Here is a 27,160-nt window from a genome sequence, read left to right as displayed (position 1 = left end):
TGTATTTGGAAAGTGATCCCATACATAGTAGCATGGTCACTTTGGTGGGAAAGAAATAAGCATATTTTTAGAAAGCAAATATCTTCTCTTTCTAATGTGTTCAATTATATTGAAAAATCAGTATCAGAACTGGTTAATGCTCAAGTTTCAAATAAGTTCAATTCAAATAGGGAATTTACTTCTTGGGATGGTCAAGTTATTAATTGCTGGAAGGGCATCTCTATTCCTGTATCACCTTGTCTTCTGAGAGTGAGAACTAGTAAAATTGATAGAAATAAAGTGAAATGGTGTCCTTTGGATTCAATGCATTTCAAACTAAATTTTGATGGCTCCTCTAAAGGGAACCTAGGTGATCCAGGGATAGGAGTATGCATAAGGGATCACACAGGATATGTTTTAGCTTTGGAAGCTACTTTTATTCCCCCGGGTACTAACAACTTTGTAGAGGCATATGCTTTACTTGAAGGTATTCTACTAGTAAAAAAATTGAACATCTCTTATATACACATTGAAGGCGATTCAGCTATTATTATCAATGCATGAATGCTTCCATAAAGATAAATATTGATAATTGGCAGATAAGATATTTACTTGAACAAGCATGGACACTAATTGATACATTTACAAACTTCACCATTTCACATGTGTATAGAGAAGGGAACTGTGTTGCAGATCATTTGGCAAATATGGGAAGTTCCAAGGAGGAACTTAATATGATGGGTCCGAATTGTGATTTTGATTCTTATCCAATTCTTAAGGAAATTTTTTTGGAGGATATGGGTATAGGATAATATTACATATAGCTATACAATGGTCTTTTTCATAATGATATAAATTGGTATGTGTGGTATTATAAGTGCAAGGTCCTGTGGTTTTGTTGTATCTATATATTGTGAAGGGATGTCGATTTGAGAAGTGTGTTGGATTGTAAGTTGGATAAATTCATAAATGAGACAGATTGTGGACTGCTATGTAAATGTGCATATGTTTTGGTTCAGACTGCATCTTGTTCAATACATTCTGGAAAGCATTCGATACTGGGGGATGTTTTATGGCACTCGACATTCTGGACACTATAAGATATTGTATTTTTTGGAATATTTGAGATTTAATTTTCACAACCTTTCTATGTATTGTAGAGAAAGGATCGAAGTTTTTCTTACTGGTTCTTTTCTCTGGGAGCTCTTTGAATCAACTTTATATAATAAAATATATTAAGTGGCGCTGCCACCTTGTTTAAAAAAAACATTTCACCAAATGTGAATTTCAGTTAATTTCATGTGCATTTTAGCATTCAAAAGTCCAAATTCAAATCCAAATTAAAAATGAAAATGAAATTCAATTTCAAAATCCTACAACACATGCTGAAATCAAATTGATTGATCAAATCAGTTGACTAATTAGTTAACTCAATTAACTCCTCAATCTCTCATTTTCACTCAAATCATCTTTTTATGACTAAACAATCATTTCAGTCTTTTAATCCATCTAATCAATCATCTCCTCAATCAATTCAGTCTTCTAATCAATCAATTTAGTATACCGACTAGTCTATTGAGTCTACTAGTTAATCAATTGAGTCAACTCTCCAATCAATTGAGTTCACTCTCCAATCAATTATGTTAACAAATCAATCTATTGAGTTCACTAATCAATCAATTTTAGTTATCTGTCAATCAACACTTAAGTTCAAATTCTCACCTCCTTTGTGTTGAAAATCTATAAATTCAATCCCTTTTCTCATCTTCAAGCTAGATCACAGTCTTCAAAATAGTTGCTAATCTATGCAAGAAATTAGTGCAATACCTGAGAGCCATTCAATAATAACTAAGGAGAAGAACAATGGAAGCTACAATGCAATTGAGGGGGTTTTCAATTAGGATAATTGTTTAATTCTTTCATTTATTCATTTCATTTCATTTATTGTGTTTGGAATTGTTTTGATAGTTAAGGATCTTGTGATTATCTTTATTCCCTATTTAAGCATTTATGACTTTCAAGCATGAGAAACAATTGGTGAACCCAATGTGAAAGACCAAATCTAACCTTCACTTTCTATTTTATGTGGTTTTTTAGGTCTGTACAAGTCCAGAAAATGTAGATCCGCAATTGCTAGCTCAGAAATTCACAATTGCTAATATTTATCCATAATTGATGTTAAAATCTGCTGCAATTGCTAAAATTCACCGCAATTGCCAAAAAAGGACAAAAAACTCAATTTTTCTTTATCATTTCTCAATTATTTGGTCTTGCGCACCTAACCCATTAAAATTTTTAAATTATGGAAAATTCACTTTTTTGGCATAAAATGTATCTAATCTGATGGCAGGAAAGGTGACTTTCAAAATTTTAGGTGCAAGGAGTGCAAGACAGCATAGAAGACAACAAAGAGCATACCAAGGGCTACTAAAGGCAGAAAGACAACTTCGTGAAATGGAAGAGGGAGAGGAAATTGCTTAATACCATAGAACTATCCATCAATTCCTTGCCAAATTCAACTTTTATGATGACATTGATGTGATGGCTCACGTGGTTTGGAGTAATATCATTGCAGAATAAACTTCTATCTTCTATCTTTTACTTTTGTTTGAATTAAAATTTTGACCACTTAACCGATCCTCAATTGACATTATAATATTGCGCAATTGCTCAGACATCAATTTGTAATTGCTATCAAAATAATTCACAATTGACAGTACATCAATTTACAATTGCTCAGAAGGTAATCCACAATCGCTTAGAAGGTGATTCACTATTGCAATTAATTATTCTTTATCCTGTCTTTCTCTTTTCCTGATTACTATTAGAATTACTTTTTGATTGTAAAAAGACAAAGCTCTGTAACTGAGGAAAGGATAGGCTATATAGCCCACCATGTGTCTACTAACGTTATTTTCCTCTGCAAGGTTAGAGTAGAAAACTTTGTTTTGGTGTTCTTAAAAAGAACAAAACAAATTCTTTTCCTTACTTCACAAATTTTTATGAGGATTAAAAATTAACACCATGCCTGTGTAGAATAGAAAATCATTGCAATTGAAAGATAATTTTTTTTTTATGTGTCTTTGAAGTGATAGGTATTATGCTCTCCCCTTCAATGGGTGATTAGAAAACCAGACTCTCTTCTTTTATGCTTTCATTTACTTTATGTACTTACATCCTTTAGAGGGCCTACCTTCCCGAGTTGCCTTTAAGGCACCATTAATGGTCGTTGTGAAGGGAACAACCCAAGTGAGTATTGCTAAATCCAAGCATTCTAACTCACTCTAATCAAATTGCCTTTTGAGAGGAGAATCTTTGGGGACAAAGCATATTTGAGTTTATCTCATATCGAGCACTTTGTAGGGCCTTGAGGTCTCAATTATGCTTGTGTGACTACATCTTGCTTGGTGCTTTGTTGGGCTATAGGCCTCAATCGTGCTTGCACGACTTCACAGAGTATCTTCGAACGAAAGCCTGATTAAAAACCATAGCAATAGAGGCCAAACCGAGTTAGTAACTAGACACTTGGATTATCACAGTGCAAGGGTGGGGAAGAATTTGCCCCCAAGACACTCAACATATATCTCCCAGGATAACGGGCCAATTGAGGAGAAATATTCTTTGGTCTAATTTTTGAAAAAAGGCAAAAAAATGGGCACAACCTAGGGTGTGACATGGTTGTTTGAGCTGACGGAGTATCAATATATGGGCTGTGGTAATTATTGTGACCTTTTAACCTTATGATAGTCTGATTGATGTAATATCGAATTGCCAAAAATACTGTCAAAGACAAAATGGGGTCTTGAAAAATATCTCAACATTCATGAGGACTTGAAAAATTCCTTCAAACAAGTGCTCTCTTTGTTTAAAATTTTCTTTACTTGCTACTGTGTCTTTGCAAATACCAAAGTTCAACAAGATCAAAACCCCAACAAAGTCAAGTTTCAATATCAACAAGATCAAAACCTCAACAAAGTCAAGTTTCAACGTCAACAAGATCAAGTTTCAATATCCACATTTAAATCAAACTTTTGCAAAATTCAAAGATGGAAAACATGGCATTTTCAAGTGATCTTAAGTCCTATGCATCTAGTTCATGCATAGTCCTTTAGTTTCCTCATCCTACACAAAGGCCTTGCACAAGTCCTCACATCACAAAATAGTAGTCTTCAATCATGTTTGTGTCCATTCATATAAAATTCAGTATTGCACTAGAGTCTTACGAACATACCTAAGTACATGGGTCTGAAAAGAGACGACAAATTTCTATTTGAGCAACCCAATATTGGGCCAAAAAATGACCAATTAGCAATAATTAATAATTTAGATAACCTCGCTTGGAAGTTAAAAGTTCATCGTGCCTAGTATGACATAGTTGAAATGGTCATAGACAATGAGATCCAAAAATCTGTCCATCTTGATGAAAAATTGAGGAAAAAGATAAAAAAGGCAGCTCAAAAGGAAGCCATTAGACAATTGGTTGAAAAGACCATAGCATAGTTTCTAAATCCTCATTAGAGTCCTTAAAGTGAAGTATTAACCACTCCTAGGTTCCACATAGTCTGCAATGTAATATTTAGCATATGGGTCTAAAAAGAGATGGAAAATTCCCATTTGAGCAACCCATTCTTGGGCCAAACAAAATTCAATTAGAAATAATTGATAGTTTAAATATTCTTGCTAAGGAATTGATAGTTGATCAAGACCAATATGACATAGTCCAAATGGTTATAGATAATGAAGTTCGGAAGTCAGTACAAATTGACATAGACCTCAAAAATCAAAACAAAGAAGAGGCAAAACTAGAAGAATTTCGACGATACACTAAAAACCTTTTCCGAAATCATTAAAAGAAAGTCTTCACTCATAGATTGCATTGTCTGCATTTTAGTCTTTAGAAAGTATTAGAAGCATACCTAGCTACATTTAGTTGAGTCTTGCATTCACATTTTAGAGAGTCTTAAAGAGTCGAGATCATGTTGGAATAACATTCATGCCAATAACACGTGCTCAAAAGGAAAAAAACATCATATGGAACCTAAAAATGACCCTTCGATTAACCCAACATGGAATATGAACTTGTACACAAATCAACAAACACCAGGTCGGAGACCTGCAACATTGTCAACAAACACAAACAAGATGCCTTCCATTGATGCAATACAACACAATCTGACAAAAGAAGAATTGGAAGCAACCCAACAAGATCCTGCAACGCTTATGATTCTCAACGCTCTCATAAACAATGATAGAGACAAATATCTTGCACTCTTAGTCCAAAATGAGGCCAAATTACCTCCAGGGGTGGACATTTCAGCTATATTACTGCTAGGTGTGACATTGAATCAAAATGTTCCTCAAGTACCTACTCTTACATAGACTCAAGTGAAACTTTCTACATCAATCCAAGGTGTATCTCTAAATACTCAAGCGACTACAACTTCAACACCATCAACAGTTGCATCAGAAAGTACTAATGTTACATCTCAAACAACACCCAATGTAACAATGCAAACTACCATAGCTCAAAACACTGCTTCAGCAAGTATACCTTAACCCTCAGTTTCAGTTGGATCCATCTAAAGTGGCCAAAATGTGAATCAAGGGATAACTAGCTCAACTCAACCGAATGTCAATACACAATTTGCATACTTTACACCACCTGGTGGAACTTATGGTACACAAATACATGGTCAGTCCACATTTAAGCAAGCTCCAAGATACTCTAACACTATCCCTTTTGTGGGAAACACTCATCAAGTCAGTATACCATTGATGCAAACAGAGATCCTGACTCAACAAATGGAGAATCTTCAGAAGCAGATGACCAATATGAAAACAGTCAATGATAAAAAGAGCTATACAATGGAGGACCTCCGTCCATATCCTTTTGACAAAAAATTATACATGTGACCATTTCCTCCACATTTTGAAACTAAAAGATTTGACAAATATAGAGGGAAAGGTGATCTGCGAGATCATGTCAGAGAATTTTTCACAACATGTATTGAGGTAGTCCATGATGATACATACTTAATAAGGTTATTTTCCAAAATTGTTGTAGGGAGAACATTGGAATGGTTTTCACACCTCCCACCTAAGATTGCTTCGTGGGGTGAACTGGCTGAGTTATTCATATCAAACTTTGCATTCAATATAGATAATCCAGCTACCTTAATGGATTTATGTGCAAAAAAGAAAAAGGAAGGAGAAACCTTCGCTACATTCTTGCAAAGATGGAGGGGCTTATATTGCAGATGTCTTAGTCACATCCTTGAAGCTAAGAAAGTGGACATTTTCAATGAAAATATTGTACCTCAAATTAAGTATTCATTACAAATGCAATGCCTAAACAATTTTAAAGACATCATGGAAAAAGGCATCAAGTGTGAAAGAGGCTTATTAGAGCAAGGGATACCGAAACACCACAAAGATAATGGGCCAATCACAAGTACAAAAAATGAAAGGCCAAAATTTTGGCCTAGGAACAAAAATGTTACAAGTGACGGAGTTGTTGATGCTCGTGTTGTGAATAGAGCTCAACCAAAAGTATCTCTACAAGGACCAATTGATTTTTCTAGTAAGAATCATATAAGCAACACTAATTCAATTCAGTCAACCAATCCAAGACCACCAAGGGTAGGTGCACCCAGAAGAAACTTTACACCCCATGGTGAACCTATTGAGTCAACACTCAAAAAGTTAATACAAAGTAATGTCATAACTCTACCAAAAGCTAGGCCATATGAATTAGGTCCATTCAAGCCCGCTTGGTGGAATGACAATGATTTCTATGAATACCACTGCAATAAAGGTCACAAGACATAAAGTTTCTACAAACTAAAGAACCTCATACAAGATCTCATTGATCAAGGTGACATTAGTATGGATGCTAATAAGACACAAAACACATATCATACCATCTTCAAGGATCCCTTTGTCAAGCATGACACAGGAAATTCTTATAGTTCCAATGCACAAAACAATACTGCCAATTATACTAATGTTACATTTGATTATGCCATAAACATACTTAGTGTAGGAGATGACATAGTGGCTACAATCACAATGAATCCCACAAGCAAAGACTATATTGTCATCACTAGAAGATCAAACGTCACATTGCAATGAGTACCTTCAAACCCCCCTTCAACAAATAGCAATTACAATATGGTGGATCAGTTGAAGCGAACTCCAACTCAAATTTCATTATTTGAGTTACTGCGTATCTCACCAGCTCATAAGACAATCCTTGACAAAGCATTACAAGATTCAGTTGTTGCCAGAGATATTGATGAGAACACATTTCAGTCCATGGTTAGAAACTTGGCAGCTTCAATGGTTGCATTCACTGAGCAGGATGTATCTACAGACCAACCCATGCATAATGATCCCTCACAATTGGAAGCTTTGATTAACCAAAAGAAAGTTCAAAGAGTACTTATAGATGGTGGAGCTGGCCTTAACATATGCACATTGCATTTGATTAAAGCTTTAGGATATTCCAAATATTATATTGATTCTACCAAGAGAATCAATATAAAATCTTATGATGATGAGGAACACCCTTCTAAGGGTGTGGTTACTTTTCTAGTACAAGTGGGACCAGTTACAACAGATATCACCTTCCAGGTCCTAGACAAAGAGTTGGGATACAACATGTTGTTAGGCTGCCCTGGATACATTCTATGCAGGAAGTACCATCAAATTTCACCAATGTGTTAAGTTCCCATACAATGGCATCGAGATCACTATTCATGGTGACCCAAACCCTTTTCAACACTGCAATTATTTAAGGGCAAGCACATATAATCAAGTACCAAAAAATTAGGCAGCTCCACTTCACTTACAAATGGAGTCATTAACAATCACAGAAAAATAGAATAATACACCTGCAACATCTTCTTTATAGATTAAGGAGGTTGGTTGTGGGGAATATTCCATTTCAAGTACCTCGAATGCCAGACATTTATCTCTTTCTCCTAGTTCTTTTGGGAAGCCTCAGAACATAGTTGTGAAACAAGATAAAGGAAAAGAGATAGTAAAGTACTCAGATTCATGCTCTTTCATTAGATAGGTAGACTTACAAGAAGAATCTCTAAATGAATATGTCAATTACTAGATATATAGAGAAGAAGATGACATGACAATACCCAGGTTACCTCTAGACCAGTATGGAAATGGTTTCAAGATGCTACAAAAACATGGGTACGATGGTACCATAGGATTGGGATTGCAGAAGCAAGGAAGATTAGAACCTGTTTTGCCACATAAAAACCCAAAGATTCAAGGGCTAGGCTATAAATATGTACCAAAGATACCTGAGGCAAGGCAAAATACACTAGATATACTTAACAAACCTAGACTACCATCATAGTGCATACCTCAAAATCAGTTATCAACATGAGTATTTCCCCCTTCATCTCAAAGAAGCAAGAAAGCACCAAGATCTCCTAATATGGAACCAAATGGTGAAGATATGAGGCAACTTCTACAAGAAACCAACATAGAATCATCTAACAATACAATACTTGAAACATATGCATAAGAAAACATGGTAACAGACACAAACTTAGCACCAATAAATGAGCCTAATCCTTGGCAGTTGTCATTACTATTGCCAAGGGAGAGTCCTCCATTTGAGTCAGATGAATAAAGACTACAATGACTAATACTAGGCTTAAGAAGGATATCCACCATACAAAGGAGGTCCACAAATCTACAAGAAACTCAGTTACAAGAAAAAGAGGAAATAAGTGACACAACCTAAGAAAGTGAAACATACATAGAAAGTGTGATAGATTCTCATGACTATGAATTCCTATTTGACCATGATGACAACCCATAAGCAATTGATGATGAAGATATATCAGATCATCCAAATAACCAAGTATGCATGTTATCAAGATCTTTTATAATAGAAGGGAACAATGACTTACCCCTTATACATTCATATTTGATTGATTGGGGGAAAGAAGAGAAACCAAATCTAGACTGGTTTCGAAATGATGAAGCCATAGCTGAATTCTTGGGTGCAAGGAATGGATTCCCTATGATGTTCACAAGGCTAGTTTTGTGATAGATTTGGATAGAACTACATATTTTGGAGAAGCAAGCTCCTCTTCAATTCAAGATAATGACAATTAAGCAAAACACATTTCTCATAACATAATGGACACTCTTATTGGCATTGTGTTGTCATTGATGTCAAATGAAATAGGATGGCAATCGGTATGAGAGAGTCAATGATGCATACTAGAAATGGTGTCAATGATGCATACTAGAAATGGTGTCATTGATGCATACTAGAAATGGTGTCATTGATGCATACTAGAAATGGTGTCATTGATGCATACTAGAAATGGTGTCATTGATGTCAGCTAGCATAGGAGGTCAATGATAAGGAAGAGAGTGTCATTCAATATAATGGCCATTGCAGTCATCGGTACACAAGTTAGTGTTGACTTGTGTTGAAGACATGAATAGGAGACCAGTATGTTATAACAGCTGGTAAGTTGTATGCTGGAAGTGCATTGTTGCCAACCGGTGAGTGTGCAAGAAGGGTGAGCTTATGCAGATGTGCCAACCAATATGTTGTTGGATGTTTGGTTGTGGAATAGTAGGACTCCCACTAGATAAAGATGCAATCACCGGTTGAAGAAGATATCACAAGATGAAGAGAAGACTAACAAAGAGTGTTCCCAACAGGATTACATGTGGCTACTTGAAGATATGCCTGCTCATACAGGGACACCATATTGGTGCAATGCCAGATGCAGATGACAAGGATCCACTCCGACTGATAAGTGGAGCTTATCTCCTATTATGTATGGAATGCATAATAGTCCTCCGAGATAAGACAAATGAGTAGAAGTTAGGTGATTGAAGGCTCACACTAGATCAACCAGTGAAACACTAAGCTGCCTTAGGAGCATAAAATAAGAGATGTGCACTAGATCTGCAAGGAAAAACATGATGAGTACAAAGAAGGAAGGATTTGTTTGTCACTTTGATAAACCATTTTATAGGAGAACCGGTCAAATGATGAAGAAGGCAAAGTTGAGCAGTTGCAAACAAAGAGTGTAACCGAATTGAAAATGGAGAAATGTGTTGCCACAAATGTAGACATATGGAGATTGTTGAAGGTTGATGACATGTTGTCATCAAGGTGGTTATTGGTAAGTATGTCCACCGGTAAAGATGACAAGGTGTTGAAGTGAAAGGCTCCCATCTATTGAAGATGTGCATGAGGTAGGCTGGCAAGTGTGCTGATCGGTTTAGGTGTTCCACTAGAAGAGAGGCAAAGTGCAAAGTTGAAGGCAAACTTGTTAGGGTATAATCGACAAGGTTAGATGAACCTGATTGTGTGGTTGGTTGGTGATCTTGTCTAAACCGACACAGAAGACTCAAAAGAGGTGGATGCCAACAGAGACACCATGTGGAGTCTAAGTGTCAAACCAATGGACCATGCATTATCGGTGAAATAGGTGGTGACCGATCGATATTAATATCGATAGCGTATTTCACGGGTCAAGAGCATAAGGGTACGGCTTGAGACTGATCAAAGGATAGTGGTATGATTTGATGACTTCATGATTGAGCCTGAGTGTCTAGGTTCTGATTAGGGTAGGTGAAGCTATCTATGTGATCACTTCATAGGTGTTTGACAAGTGCAGACCGAAGGAGGTGTCATGTTTGCCAAATAGGGCAAACGTGTTCTGAACGCAACTAGATTGGTAGGGTCTAATTGATCCATTGTAAGTGGTCGATCTCTAGAAGGAGATCTAATTGGATTTAGTTTTCCTTGAGATTAATGAAGGAACCCTAGCATGCCAGAAGTTTGAATGTCATTTTTAATGAGAAGGCATAGTATAAATATGTAGATCAAAGACTATATCTACTGCTGCTGCATAAGAGAGAGAGGTGTCAGTTAAGTGAGAAGAATCTAATGTTAACCAATTAGAGAGTCCATTGACAAATCACAGAGGTGACTGAGTGTGGGAGTTAGAACTGATTAGAAGAATTCGACTGGCAAGGTAAGGTAACCGTTAGGCAGTCATTGAGCCTAATAGTGAAGTGCACCGATGGTGATTGAACCGACAAAGAGGAGACATAGAAGAGAAGAGAAGAGTGAGGATCTATGAAGAACTGGCAAGATGCGAACCGGCAGTGATCAAAGAATAGTGAGCAGAGAGAAGAGTACTAACAGAGATGAAGCAAAGGTTGAACTAGTAAAGTTGCAGTAGAGAGAAGGTGAGCAGAGAACCGACAGAGAATTGGATAGAGGTGAACCGGTGGAGATACATGTGTAAGAGTTACAAAGTTCATTTGTAACAAGGATACTACTTTTGTTTTAATATATGAGATTGTAATCACTAAGTTGGAGCTCAGTGTAGGGGTTGGTGATCCTTGGGTTGGTGCCCTAAAGCAAGGGTGGTGCTCTTGTTTTGTTGGTGCCCTAAATGTTGTAACTAAGTGCTTCATTGTGAGGCTAGATTGGAGCAGTAGTCTCCAACAACATTTCTCACTGAGATTTTTCCCATGTTGGGTTTTCCTCATACATCTAGTGTTATGTGATGTCCCTTTTGTGTGTGGTTGCATTTATGTCATCTTCCTATCTAACCTACATGTTTGCTTTATGTTAGATCTGTTAATCTGTATACACACATAGGATAGAAAAGGGAAAAGTTTGGAAATAACTAATTCACCTCCCTCTCATTGTCATCTTGTGTTCAAAAACTCTTCCTATTGATAAATAACAATCAACATTATTAGTGGAAGATACCAAAGAAATCAACATCGGTGATGATGAAAAAGTTCGTAATATACACCTAGAAAATTCCCTAAATCCAATGGAAAAACAAAATTTTATCCAATTCTTTAAACAAAGATCAATCAATTTTGCATGGTCTTATGAAGATATGCTAGGGCTAGATCCTGAACTGGTCTTACATCATTTTCCATTACTGCCAGGAGTTAAACCATATAAATAGAAACTCAGAAAGATGCACCCTCACATAGCTTTGCTAGTCAAAATTGAGCTACAAAAAATTATTCAAAGTGGGTTTCATTAGACCCATAGACTATGTTGAGTGGATTTCAAATCTAGTCCCAGTAACCAAGCATACTAGAGGTATCAGGATCTACATCGACTTCAGAGATCTCAAGAAGGCTTGCCCAAAAGATGACTTTCCACTCCCTAATATAGACATGATAGTGGACTTAATAGATAGAAATGAAATGCTATCCCTCATGGATGGTTTTTCTGGTTATAACCAAATCAAAATTGCACCAGAGGACCAACCTAAGACAACATCCACTTGTCAATGGGGAACATATTGCTGGAATGTGATGCCATTTGGCCTTAAAAATGCATATGCTACTTATCAAAGGGAAATGACCACCTTATTCCATGATATGATACACACAATCATGGAAGATTATGTGGATAATTTTCTAGCAAAATCCAACACAAGGGATGATCATCTAAACATATTGGTTAAAATATTTGATAGACTTGAGCAATACAATGTACGGCTCAATCCAAAAAAATGTGTTTTCTGAGTAACATCCGGCAACTCTTGGGATTCAGTGTATCTAATTGCGACATCAAAAGAGATCTAGAAAAAGTAAAAGCCATTTTAGACATATCGTCACCCACTACACAAGCAACTGAGAAGCCTGTATGGTAGATTATAATCCATAAGGTGCTTCATCGCCCAATTGGTAGAAAAGTGCCAACCATTTCAACATCTTTTAAAGAAAGGTGTCATATTCAAATGGACACAACTATGCCAAGAAGCATTTTAGACACTAACAAAATATCTTTTGTCTACCCTAGTCTTGGTTCCACCCATGCATGGGAAACCATTACTCATGTATATAGTTGCAACAAATTCCTCCTTAGGTGCTCTCCTAGCACAACATGATTAACAAGGAAAAGAGAGAGATGTCTACTACATCAGTAGAACACTCATTGGATATTAACTCAACTTCACACCAATAGAAAGAGCATGTCTTGCAATAGTTTTTGCATCACAAAAACTGAGACATTATATGTTGAGTCATAAAGTCCAGCTCATTGCACACTTTGATCCACTCAAGTACTTGATGAAGATAGAAACATTAAATGGAAGGCTTGCCAAGTGGGTCATGATACTTAGTGAATTCGACATTGAATATGTTGATAGAAAGGCCATCAAAGGACAAATCAAAGCAGACCAACTTGCAAAAGCACCCCTACAAGACAATCATCCAATGGTGGTAGATTTTCCAGATGAATCGGTATTTGTACTATTAGCACAAACAAACTGGAAACTACACTTTGATGGGTCTCACACAAATCATGGAGTAGGAGAAGGAATTCCATTCATTACTCCTCAAGGAGATTCCATTCCCAAATCATTTAGGATCAACTTCCCTTGCACCAATAACATTGTTGAATATGAATCCCTGGTGATAGGACTCTATACTGCACTACAATGGAAGATCATGGAATTACAAGTCTTCCGAGACTCACAACTTATTATTAACCAGGTCAATGATGATTACAGTATAAAAGATGATAAGCTGACACCCTACAAACAATTGGTGGATGAATACAAATAATACTTCACCAATGTAACATTTGAACAAATACCAAGAGTACAAAACAAGGCATCCGATGAAATGACAACAATAGGATCTCTCTTGGATATGCCTAACAATAGAAATCACTTTGATTTTCAAGTGGAACATTTCATTGTGCCAGCTTATGAAATACCATCCACTGAATATGTATATATGATAACAAGACCTGAGTCCCCATGGTACAGAGATATATATGCATACCTTCATGATCAATATATACCTCCTAATCTTTCATGAAATCAAAGTAAGGAACTCATCCATAAATCATCAAGACATTCAATATGTTGGCATGATTGGCATAACTAATGTAGATGAAGAATGATGACTGAACCGGTAAAGGACTGTTTGTGATGACATTGTGATGAAGAGATTGAGATTGCATGATTGGATGACTTTCATCAGTTATTTGTGTTTTCATTGATGGAAACTAATGTTTACTATGTTATATTTTGTCATATTAGTCCTTTTGGTCTACTGGAAAGACCTTACCGATAAAGAAATAGTAAACTGGGAATTAGGACCTTAACCAGTAAACGAGGAAATGTTTTGATTAGATCTGGCGATTGTTAATGATTGAAGTGTTGTGGTTTGGAATGTGAGTTTGTTTTATTGTAATATGTATATCACTGGAACCACATCATGTTTATGATTTTTTTTGTATTTTTGCTAGGGTTGAAGAAGGGATTAAGGACCGGTAAAGAATTCTCTTAACCGGTAATGATTTTGAGTTCGGCGGTGGATCACATTATGTTTATAAGTTGGTGATGAAATGGTTGAAACCTCGTGCAGTATTTGAATGATCTTTTGGTGTGATCAAAGAGCGAATTTCTTGGGAATATGTGAAGTGCTTAGCGGAATGAGCTAAGGGTTTGAAAGTGTATCAAATCAAGGTGCGACAATCATTCAACAATTGTAATTGATTTGTAATTGATTGTTATGATCCATTTGATGATCTATGTTGTAAGTCTTAGAGTTTTGTAACTGACTAAGTTGTAAAGGTTATTTAGGTCAGTACAGTTGATGTTTGTTGTGTCAGTGGGTTTTGAGAAGAGTGTGAAACAGAACCAAAGTGTCAGAGATTTGCCAGAGTGTAGCAGTTTTAGAGAAAAATTGGATCTAATCAAGCAAGAAGTTAAGTGCTATACCTAGATCACTCATTGTTGTTTCATAACAGTTGCAATAGTCAAAATCCCTTAACTGGGTAGGTCCTAACATGCCTTACATTATAAATCCCTTAATCGAGTACGTCCTAACAAGCCTTACATTGTAAATCCCTTAATTGGGTAGCTCATCATCTGAGTGTTAAATCCTCTTGCGAGGCTAATCCTAATAGGTCAAAGCTCCTAACAGGGCTCATCATCAAAATCCCTTAACCGAGTGACTCTTAACAAGGTGCGCTCCTAACAAGGCATCTTTGTAAGCTTCTAACCAGACTAGGTTCCTAACAGGGCACATTCTGAAAGAGTGCACAATTTTTGTGGGTACCAATTCCCACCATGGTTTTTCCCTATTTGGGTTTCCATGTGAAAAACATTGTGTTCATGTGGTGAATGTTTCTGAGGTGTTGATTTGATTTACTTTTAGTTTATGCATGTTGATGAACACTTAATGAGTAGTTTTGTTAAATCAGTTTAACAATTGGTTATCAGTGATTACTAGTAATGGTAAAGATTTTATTACTAGTTTATGATTGATTTGAGTGAAGTTTTATAAGTTCAAGTTTTAAGTTTGAAATTGTTGTTAATACTGATTCACCCCCCCTCTCAGTATTAACCAGATCCTCTAAGATTAACAATTGGTATCAAAGCATTGATCCTCTGTGTGCAGAAAGCTTAATAGCTTGAGGGAAAGATCTTGAAGAAAGATGATGAAGGAGGGTCTAAAGTTTACCAAGGACAACTACTAGATATGGAAAGATTGGATGAAGATATACATTAAAGGATTGGGTGCTTAGTATTGGAATCATATGGTAAACAAGTATGTTGCTCCTATAACCAGCCCCTTGACATCGGATGAGATTAAAGAACAACAAGAAAACATTCAAGCCTTAGAAGCAATTGTAAGTACTTTATCTAATTCTGAGTATATATATGTTCATTGATTAAAAATTGCATTTGAGGTATGGCAGAAATTAGACTTGATTTATGGAAGAGATGAACTTGTACAAAGAGAAAAAGAAGAAAGTTTAAGAGGCAAATTTGATGACATGAAAATGGTTGATGGTGAGAACACTACACAATATGGTCAAAGGATTAAAGAAGTTGTATATGGTATTAAGAGTGTTGGAGGTAAGATTGATGGTGATGTTGTTGTTAGTAAAATGCTTATAACTCTCCTACCACAATATGCTATTAGAGTTTCTGCAATTCAAGAACTGATATCTATTTCTAAAGATAAAGTCATTGTTGATTCTCTTATTGGAAATTTGACTGCATTTGAGTTAAACAACTTTGATAATAGTGTTTCAAAATTGTCTGAATCTTCTTTTAAATCTTTTGTAACCAGTACATCTATGAAGAAAGGAAAAAATATTTGTCATATTCATGACTACAGGTCTAGTCTTTGCGATAGCAGAGGTGAGGATAATAATAAAGATCATCTAATGGAACTTGATGCACTGGTAAGTATAAAGGTAAAACTCCTCTGAAGTGTTTTTCCTGCAATAAGATTGGACACATTGATGCAAATTTTCCTAATGGTGATAAAAAGGAAAAGTTCAGGAAATTTAAAGGAAAAAGACAGAAACATTGCTATGTTGCAGTTGATGAAGGAGTAACAGATGAAGAATCAGAAGAAGATGGCAATGAGGAGATAGTGTTTGTTGTTGTGAAGGAAGATTTGACTGATGAAAAGGCATTGGTGTCTCACTTGGATAGTAGTGATGAATGGATAATAGATAGTGGTTGCTCACACCACATGACCTATGATAGATACAAGTTCTTCTCCTTTGAAAAGTTTCATGGCAGTGTGGTAAGGTTTGGTAACAACTCACCCTACATGGTTAAAAGTAAAGGAACTATTTCATTGAATGGAAAAAGTAATGGAGATGATGTCTTTTAGGTTGATGGATTAAAACATAACATTTTGAGTGTTGGTCAATTAAATGATAAGGGATATCTTCTAGAATTTAAAAATGGAGTGTGCAGGATTCTTGGAAGTAATGGATGATTGATTGCTACTGGAAAAAAGACAAGAGGTAATGTTTTTCATTTGAATACTAATGTGAATAGTTGTTTGGTGGAAAAGATTAAAGACAACTGGTTATGGAACAAGAGGTTTTGTCATGTCAATTTTGATAATTTGATAAATGTTAGTAAATAAAGTATTGTGAGAGGTTTGCCCCAGCTTGTTAAATTGGATAATGTGTTATGTAAGGACTGTCAAATGAGTAAGATGACTTTTGTTCTTTTAAGAGTAAGTCTTTCTTTTTAGAAAATATTCTAGATTTGGTTCATACTGATGTTTGTGGTCCTATGAGGACTAAGAGCTATTATGGTGATAAATATTTTATGATTTTCACTAATGGTTTTTCCAAGATGACATGGGTAACTTTTCTAGGAGAAAAGTATGAGGCATTCAGTAAATTCAAAGCATTCAAAGCTTTAGTTGAGAAATAAACTAGGAAGAATTTGAAATGTTTGAGATCTGACTGGGGAGGAGAATTTACTTCTGATGAGTTTGTGAATTTTTATGATGAACAAGGAATCAAGAGGCAGATGTCAGCTCCTAGAACTCCACAACAAAATGTGATAGTAGAGAGAATGAATAGAACAATTGTTATCTCTGCTAGAACCATGTTGATTCAAGGTGAAATACCAAAAATATTTTGGAGAGAAGCAATTAGGGTTGCTGTTTATACTTTGAATCAAGTACTTGTCAAGAGAGGTAACAAAAAAACACCTTATGAATTATGGCATGGAAAGACTCCTAATGTAAGTTACTTTAAAAATTTTAGGAGTAAATGTTTTATTAAATGTGATGATTTTACTGGAAAGTTTGATGCAAAGTGTGATGAAGGTACTTTTCTTGGTTGCTCTACAAAGAGTAAGGATTTCAAATGTTATAACAAGAGAACAAAAAGGACCATTGAGAGTGCAAATGTGAATGTAGAAGAACTCTTTGAGAAAACTGATGAGAATGACATATCTGAACCTGAGAAAGATGAAGAAAAACTTGTGTTTATTGAACAAGAAGTACAAAACAATGACGAGCAGGAAGATGCACAAATAGGTGCTCAATCGGTAAATGAAAGAAAGTGATGAAGAAGATAAAGAACATGAAGTAGAAGTCACAACACTGGGATCGGTAATACCAAGGTATGTTAGATCAAATCATTCTGAAGAATAAATTATAGGAGAAAAAAATGATGGTGTACAATCAAGAAGGAAAATCAGAGAAAACTCTTGTCTGATTTCTACTATTGGGCCTAAAATAGTAAGAGAGGCATTGAATGATGATGATTGGATTAATGCCATGAATGAGGAATTGGATCATATAGAGAAGAACAAGACATGAAAACTTGTTCCCAGATAAGAAGACAAGAATGTGATTGGTACTGGATGGGTCTTTAGAAACAAATTGAATGAAGAAGGCAAGGTTATGAGGAATAAATCAAGATTGGTATGCAAAGGCTATGCACAAGAAGAAGGATAATATTATGGAGAAACCTTTTCACTGGTGGCAAGATTGGAAGGAGTACGAATGTTACTTTCTTATGATGCATTTAAAGGCTTTAAGGTCTACCAGATGGATGTTAAATCCGCTTTTCTAAATGGCACCCTTGAGGAAGAAGTGTACATAGAACAACCAGATGGATTTTATTTATTTGAGGATAAAGATATGGTTTGCAAGTTACATAAGTCATTGTATGGATTGAAGGAAGCATTGAGAGAATGGTATGAAAGATTGCGTGCACACCTGATCAAAATAGGATTCCAACATATAAGTGAGGATAATAACATATATCCTAAGAGTGATGGAGATAGAGTGTTGATAGATGTTGTATTTGTAGATGATATAATTTTTGGAGGTGATGATGATTTATGTATGGATTTTGCTGAGGAGATGAAGAAATAATTTGAGATGTCTCTTATTTGTGAGATTAAGTTTTTTATTGGGTTGCAGATCTAGCAATTGGATGGTGGAATATTTATCTGTGAGAGTAAGTATATAAAGGAAATGTTGAAAATAGTTGGCATGGAGGATTGTAAACCAATTGATACTGCAATGGTGACAGGTTGTAAATTGTCTAAACAAGACGATTCACCATTTGTTGATGAAAAATAAAACAGGTCCATGATTGGTAAGTTGCATTATGTTGTTCACAGTAGGCCTGATATTGCACATGTTGTTGGTTTGGTTGCTATATTTCACAAGGATCCCAATGAGACTCACTTGGTAGTGGTGAAAAGGATATTTCGGTACTTGAAAGGCACAATAGATTATGGCTTATGGTATTGATGCAGAGTCGGGCAACAAACTAGGTGAAAACCTTCTCTCACCCATAAATACTATGTCCAAAATAATTTCTTTTGTTTGTTCAAGGTGTAAATAACACACCTACCAAATACTCAATTCACACAACAATTTGTGTGACCGGATCCATATCGGTTTAGTATCTTCCTGTACCGGTAGGCTGAAAATAATCTACTCTTGTGTGAATGGCATACAATATTTCGATACCGGTGGGATGGAAACCTATTGGAATTACTCTATTAGTGGGCCAAACAACACAAAACACCCATAAGATCTGACTATCAAACGTGTTAGTGGATACTTGTCTCACAACTATCCTATTTATCTAGTAGCCCTACCGGTTGAATTCTCCAAACACAACTTAAAAAAATTTGAAAGGAAAAGACAAAATATGAGAAGATTCAAATACCATTTATCAAGTTACACAATTACCCAAAGGCTTAGAGTCTAACAACAAGTTGAAAGGTCTATACCCTTACTGTCCTTCCAGACCTAATTAAACCAATTAGGCCTAATTTACAAAGTAGGTACCCCTTGTATTAGTCCCTCAACTAAACCAACACTTCAGAAAAGTGAGATAAGGTGTCAAACTAAAAAATCCAATGTTTCAAGACTTCATCCCATCTTCTTTGTCTTTTGCAAGTGATTTCCACTTCTTCAGTTTAGGCGGTCACATAGAGTTGCCCGCCTAGGGTCAGCTCAATCTCTTCGGTCTTGGAGCATCCCTGCAAACCAACACCAAAATATTATGATACAATGGCCCCTCCAACATTTTCCCACAATTTGTTTGGTCCTCTAGTGAAAATGTTAGGTTAAGGGCATCTTTATGATGAAACCCTAGGTGCTGGCAGGGTTTGTGACCAGTCCGGTTAGTTTTTGATGGATCTCTACAATCCGATTGTTACAAAACCTAAAAATTGATACAAATGAAAGTTAAGATACTTCCCTAACTCATCCAATTATTTTTGGGCATCCACCAATCCATACTATTCAGAAATGAACAACAAAAACGTAGACTTTCAAAAAACTCCAATATATTGTATTGTTCCAAACTCCAAAACATCATCAATTTCAACAACTTCAACAACTAGACCAACAACAACCCTAGAATCAATCCAAGTGGGCATAACATAGCCTCCCTAATTGTTTCCAACCACTTTTAAAAATTTGGAACAGTTGGAGGATTAGTTACTCCTTTTTACAACATTTTGCAATGAGAACAAAAGTTGTCAACTTGCACTTTTCAAATTTGGTGACTCCAAGGTGTATTCGACCTATTCCAAGGATTGGTCTAATGTTTCTAAGACCAATATTTAATTACCTGACTCATTCCTAGACTCCTACTGACCCACATGGTCATTTTCCCATGGTGGCTTATAAAGTGCAACCATGACAATGCCTTACATCAATTGGGTCTTATTGACTCACAAACCTATCAACCTATTACATATGATCATTTTCACCTCAATATTAGGCTCTTTTAGGATTCATTTGTGCCTCCATTTATGTCTTTGGTTTCTCCTTCACCATACTCCCTTGGTGATTGAATCTCAAGTCCACTTGAGATGAGTTCTTGCAATGTAGTCTCATGTTTCTTCATCTAGTATTCATCCATTCATACTGCATCTGCCTCGGGGAGTCCTTGCCAGTTGACAAGGTATTGTTTGTAGACTTATTCCTAGTTTTCTTCACAATCTTGGTGTCCAATATCCTTTCAAGTTTTGGTGGCCCTTGACTTGGAAAGTGTTTCAGTATGTCTACGATATATTCCACCGGGAATGTACCATCTTCCTGCACTGTACCTTTGAATGGTGTCAGATCTACAACATTAAATATTGGAGATATACCTATATCTGAAGGTAATTGGATTTCATATGCATTGTTACCAAAATTCTTGAGTATTTGAAAAGTTCCAACCTTTCTTATTATGAGCTTTGTGTGTTTTCCTTTTGGCAATCTCTCATTTTTCAGATTTTCCCATACCATGTCTCCAACTTGGAACTACACATCTCTCTTTCTTCTGTGAGCCCGCTCATTGTAATTCTCTATAATTATTTGCAATTTCATCCTTACTTGGTCATGAATCTCCTTTATCCCTTCAACAAATTCTTCTCCACAAGCACTGATATGTTCAGTTGAGGGTAGATTTCTCAATTCCAGCACACCTCTTGGATTCAATCCATAGACAATTTGGAAAGGGCTTCTTCTGGTACTCCTATTGACAAAATAAATATAGGAATATTCTACTTGGAAGATGATGTAATCCCACTTTTTACCATGCTCCTTGGTGAGGCACCTTAACAAATTTATGAGTGACCTATTGACCACTTTTGTTTGGCCATCCGTTTAGGGATGATAAGCTGAACTAAATGACAAGTTTGTGCCTAACTTCCTCCATAAAGTCCTCCAAAAATGCCCTACAAATTTCACATCTCTATCTGACACAATGTTCAAGGGTAAACCATGTATTCTCACAACTTCATTAAAGAAAAGGTTTGCAACATGTGTAACATCACTTGTTCTCTTGCATGGAAATAAATGTGCCATCTTGCTAAGCCTATCAACAACCACAAAAACACTGTCAAAACCTTTTTGAGTTCTTGAAAAACCCATCACAAAGTCAATGCTCACACTTTCCCAAGGTCTTGAAGGAATGGGCAATGGCTGGTATAGTCATGTGTTTGTTGTTGTCCCTTTGGCCTTTTGACACACCACACATGAATCCACAAATTTTCTGACATCTATTTGCAATTTAGTCCAGTGATAAAATCTGCTCACCAACTCAAGAGTTTTGTCTAATCCAAAGTGTCACCCCATACAACCACTATGCTTATCCTTAATTATGTTATCCCTCATTAAACATTTAGGAATGCATAACTAGCATCCTTTGAAAAGAAGACCATCTTGAATCAAATAATCAGAATACTCTAAATGATACTTGCTACCAAACTCAATGCGTACCTTGTAGATGTCTTTGAAATCTTCATCTACAACATACACATCCTTGAGGGAATCAACTCCTACACTCTCCAACTGGATTTTTGAAACTGTTAGTGCCCTCTTGATAAGAGCATCTGCAGCTTTATTTGAGACACCTTTCTTATGTTTTAATGTAAAGGTGTAGGCGTAAATGGACTCAACCCACTTCATATGCCTATGGTTCAATTTCTCCTGACTATTTAGGAAGCTTAGTGCCTGATTATCTGTATACACAACAAACTCTCTGGGAAGCAAATAATGCCTCCAATTCTTTAGTGCTTAGACTAATGCATACATCTCCAAATCATAGGAAGAATATTTATTTTTAGCATCATTCATTTTTTCACTAAAAAATGCAATTGGTCTACCTTCCTGACTAAGTACTGCACCTATTGCTGAATGACTTGCATCACATTCAATCTGAAAGATTTTGTCAAAATTAGGTAAGGTAAAAATCGGTTGATGTGATATCTTTTTCTTCAATGTTTTAAATGCTTCATCTACCTCCTTGGTCCATGAAAATTTGCACTTCTGTCCACCCCTAATGGTCTCTAACACGGGAGCACAAATCTGGCTAAAATTCCTGATAAACTTCCTATAAAAGGTAGCTAGGCCATGAAAAATCCTTACATCACCAATTGTTCTAGGAGTTGGCCATGTGAGAATGGCATTCACTTTATTGGCATCCATTTTCAGATTTCCTCTAGAAATCACAAACCCAAGGTAATTCAGTTCTTCCTGCAAAAACACACACTTTTCTATGTTTATCATTAGTTTCTCTTCATTCAACCTTCTCAAGACCATATCCAAATGTTTTAGGTGATCCTCCTTTGTCCTTCTAAACACTATGATGTCATCTAGATACACTATAACAAACTTACCAAATAACTCCTTCAACACCTCATTCATGAGTCTCATGAAAGTGATAGGGGAATTTGACAACCCAAATGGCATCACCCTCCATTCATACAATCCTTTGTTTGTTTTAAAAGCAGTTTTCCATTCATCATTGGCTCTAATCCTTATTTGGTGATAACCACTTTTTAAATCAATCTTGGAATAATACCTTGCACCTCCTAAACAATCAAGCAAATCTTCTATTCTAGGCATACAAAATCTATACCTGATGGTTATCTTGTTAATGGCCTAGGAATCAGTGCATAATCTCCATGTTCCCTCCTTCTTTGGTTCTAAGACAATCGGGATTGCACAAGGGCTCAAACTCTTCCCTATCAAACCTTTATCAAGCAACTCTTGGATCTGCCTTGCAAGCTCCTCATTTTGTTGGGGAGTCATTTTGTAGGTTGGCTTGTTTGGTAAGGTGGCACCAGGAATGAAATCAATGCAATGTCTTATCTCCCTTATTGGTGGTAGGGTTCTTGGCAACTCTTCTACAACTATGTCCTTGTATTTGCTCAACATTTCCTTCACCTCCTCAGGGTCTGTCACCCTTTTCTTTTCTATCTTGCCATCTGCAATGGGCTCTTCCTCTTGCCTTGGTACTGACATCATTGCAAAACAAGATGTTCCCTCTTCCTTGATTTGCTTGAGGAACTCTTTTCCTTCCATGATCATGATCTTGGTCTCCTTCTCCCTTTGATACTCATTGTTATCAGGTAGGGGTATCAATTCAATCACCTTTTCATCTTTGGTGATGGAGTAGATGTTCTTGTGTCCATCATGATAGGCCTTGAGGTCATATTGCCATGGTGTCCCAAAAAGAAGATGACAGGAATCCATCTCAACAATATCAAACATGATTTTGTCTTTGTATTCTCCTATATGAAATTCAACCCATGATTGCTCTTCTATCAAGGTTTGTTTTCCTTTAGTAAGACAAGAAAATTTATATGGAAATGGATGAGGAATTCTTCTCAATTTTAGTTTCTCTACCATTTCTAAGGATACTAATTTTTCAATTGAACCTGAATCTATTATAACCTTACATATGTTGCCTCCTACTTTGCATGTGGTTCGAAAGAGTGTCTTCCTTTGTGGAGGTTCAATATGGCTTGGTACCTTCAACAATGCTCTCCTTATCATCAAGGATTCTCCTCTCTCAGGAAGTCCATAGGAATAAGGTAAATTGACACTCTAGCAATCAGTGTCTTGAGCCAAATGTGTTCTCCTCTCTCTTTGGGAGCTTGATCCAGTCTTCTCAGGGCACTTAGCTGCAGTATGACCTACTTGATTGCAGTTGTAGCATCTGAAAGGCACTAAGCTTCTTCCACCAAATCTACCTCTATGGTTGGGTCTTCTTCCTTTGAAACCCCCTCTTATGTTAACATCTCCATTTTGACTTTCTTGATTAGCCTCTCCTTGTGGCCTAGGACTTTGTCCTCTACCATTCATAGGGCCTCTGCCTCTGAAGTTTATGTTGCCTCTACCTCTATTATTCTAATCATTCTTTCTCTTTAGCTTCTCCTCTTCTCTTTAGCTTCACCTCTAGCTCTATTACAATACAAGGATATGGTGCGAATGTTGTGGAAGATATGGACATATAAGTGCTAAGTGTTTTATAAGATTTGGAATGAACAACCAGAGATCATGGAGAAATCTTGGGATGGCATGTTTTCATTGTCACATAGTTAGACATTTAGCTGGAGATTGTAGAGATCAACCAAGAAGAGACACTGAAGAGATAAAAGAAAAATTCAAGATGATTTGGAAAAAGAAAGAAATTATGTCTGATGAAGAATGCACCTTACCTACCAAGTTAGGTGCACCTATTTCAAATTAGTCAAGAAAAGGTATGAAGGGATTGCATTCTTTAAAAGTTGAATCATAACAGTTCCTATTCTATTATGTACAAAATTCAAAATCTGCATAGTTAAGATGCAATTAGTCAGTTTATATACTATACAGGAAACCTGTCAAGTCGGTTAATGAAGCTAAGTTGGGTACTTGGTGAAAACAAAAAATGGAGTAAATCGGTAAAAGGTGAACTGAGTGCATTTAATATCTTGACCTAACTTGCATTGAGCCCGATAAGGTATTTTTGAGTACTTAAAAATGTTTTCGCGGTCATTTTCATTCACCTAAGTTTTCGAGAAGTAGAGAAGAGCAAATCAAAGTGATCAAACTTCATTTAGAGCAAATTTTGAGGTATTTACATAAATCTATTCACATTGTTTAGCTGGTTTCCGATCTAGTCAAATTGCTATTGTCTACCGAGTGTGAAGAGTTAGTAACTTATAAACCCTAAAGGATAACTTGTCGAATCTTACCCGAAATCTACCATGGCACCCAAGATCCAAGACCCTGTAGTTGTCCAAAATGTGGAGAAGCCCTCACTGTAATATTCCCTAACTCCTAAAGTTGCCTCAAAACCGGATGATAAAACTGCATTTTCACTCATCTCGGATCGAGTCTTGTTGGCAGAAGATGTTAGATTCTTTACCAAATGTCGTGTTGAAGAACTCAGTCATGTAGAGATTAGTGACACATATGATGAACTATGGACTAATGGCAAACTGGATAGCAAATTCGAGCATATCAAAATCAAGGGATTAACTGAAGCCCTAGTCTATCCCCGTGTGTTCAAACCCCAATGGGTTAAGTTTGTATTGAGCAGAGTACATGATGATTTCATGTGGCTACAAGAGAAACCATTCAAGATCACAAAGGAAGTCATTCACCTGATCACTGGATATCCCATCTACGATCATGCTCGTGCACAAAAAATGATATCACAAAAGGAGCTAATCAGTCTAACCAGAGTAGAATCCGATTACCAAGGACTAAAATTGAATAATGTCATTGATGCTGAACTAAAATTTGCAATCAGAGTTATTGGTTACTGTTTCTTCCAATCTGCAAGGGAAAACATTGTACCATGTGTTGCAGTGGACCTGGCCTAGAAAATAGTGAAGAAGGGAATGAAAGTAGACTTATGTGAAGTGCTACTAAAGAACTTGTTTGAGAACCTGAACACAATAAGGAAACCGAAGAAGAACAACTCGGCAAACACACTAATGTTTGGTTCACTACTTGTATGTATGTTTTTCTATTTTGAGAAGTTCTTTCCCTCAGTCGGTAAAGTAGTATGGGAGCTACACTGACCTATCACCCATCAAATCAATGACTACATCAAGAAATTATGAGATAACTTTAATGATATCATGGATGATTTCTTTAGCAAATTCCAAGAGAAAATGCACAATAGGTACAGGATCCCACCACAGCTGGTCGAAAATACAAGGACAATATATGTTTTGAATTTGACACTGATTATTGCTATGTAAATGTTGTTGAACTAAGGATTCAATCATTGCAACCAATGGGTTATGAAATTGATTATGATATCACACAAAAACAAATTGATGCCTATCTATCATTGCCAAGGCATGCAACTAAACTAAGGTATGGAACCTATGAAGAGGTGAAAGAGAAAGTAAAAATGAGCATTGTAGTTCCTAAGGCTACAAGAAAAGCTACAAAGATGATAAAGGCTTTATCTGAGAAATTTAGAGAAGAATCCTCCTCTACACCTGTCAAAGGCAATCTTGCAATTACCAAGGAAGAATCAGAAGCACAGGAGGCTGCAATAACATTGAGCACAGAGTTGCCAAAGGGAAAAGTTCTAAAAAGAAAGAAAAAGGACATCACAAAGGCCCTACCGACTCCACCAACAAAGAGACCCAACACCAGAGCATCAGCTGCATCACCAAGCAAGAAACAAAAGACTGTTGTCATTCCTAAGGTAACTAAGACTTACAAGAAATCTACTCGGAGACTCATTTTGGCAAAAGAGTCGAGTGATACAGAGTCTGATGATGCAAACAAATTCCAAGTTGTGAAAAGCAAAAAGGTAAACATTCACAGTGTTGAAAACTTTTGTGCCAATCTCAAAGAATACAGTGGATTTGCAGGATTCAGATATGTTAAGTATGAGTCTAGGAATAATGATGAGAAATGATAGATTGAAGAAGCTATCATATGTACACTTCTGAAGTTTTGGTTAGCACCACTAGAACTAGAAAAATCACATCCAAGTGAACTCTACTCACATATTGACAATAGATGGAAATATGCAATGGATTCAGAGAGCCAAATAAGAGAAAGAAGTCTAGTCCATCTATTTCCTAACATGTCCGTA

The sequence above is a fragment of the Cryptomeria japonica genome, chromosome 8 (genome assembly GCF_030272615.1).
Source record: "Cryptomeria japonica chromosome 8, Sugi_1.0, whole genome shotgun sequence".
Taxonomy (NCBI): domain Eukaryota; kingdom Viridiplantae; phylum Streptophyta; class Pinopsida; order Cupressales; family Cupressaceae; genus Cryptomeria; species Cryptomeria japonica.
Note: the sequence above shows the minus strand (reverse complement) of the source record.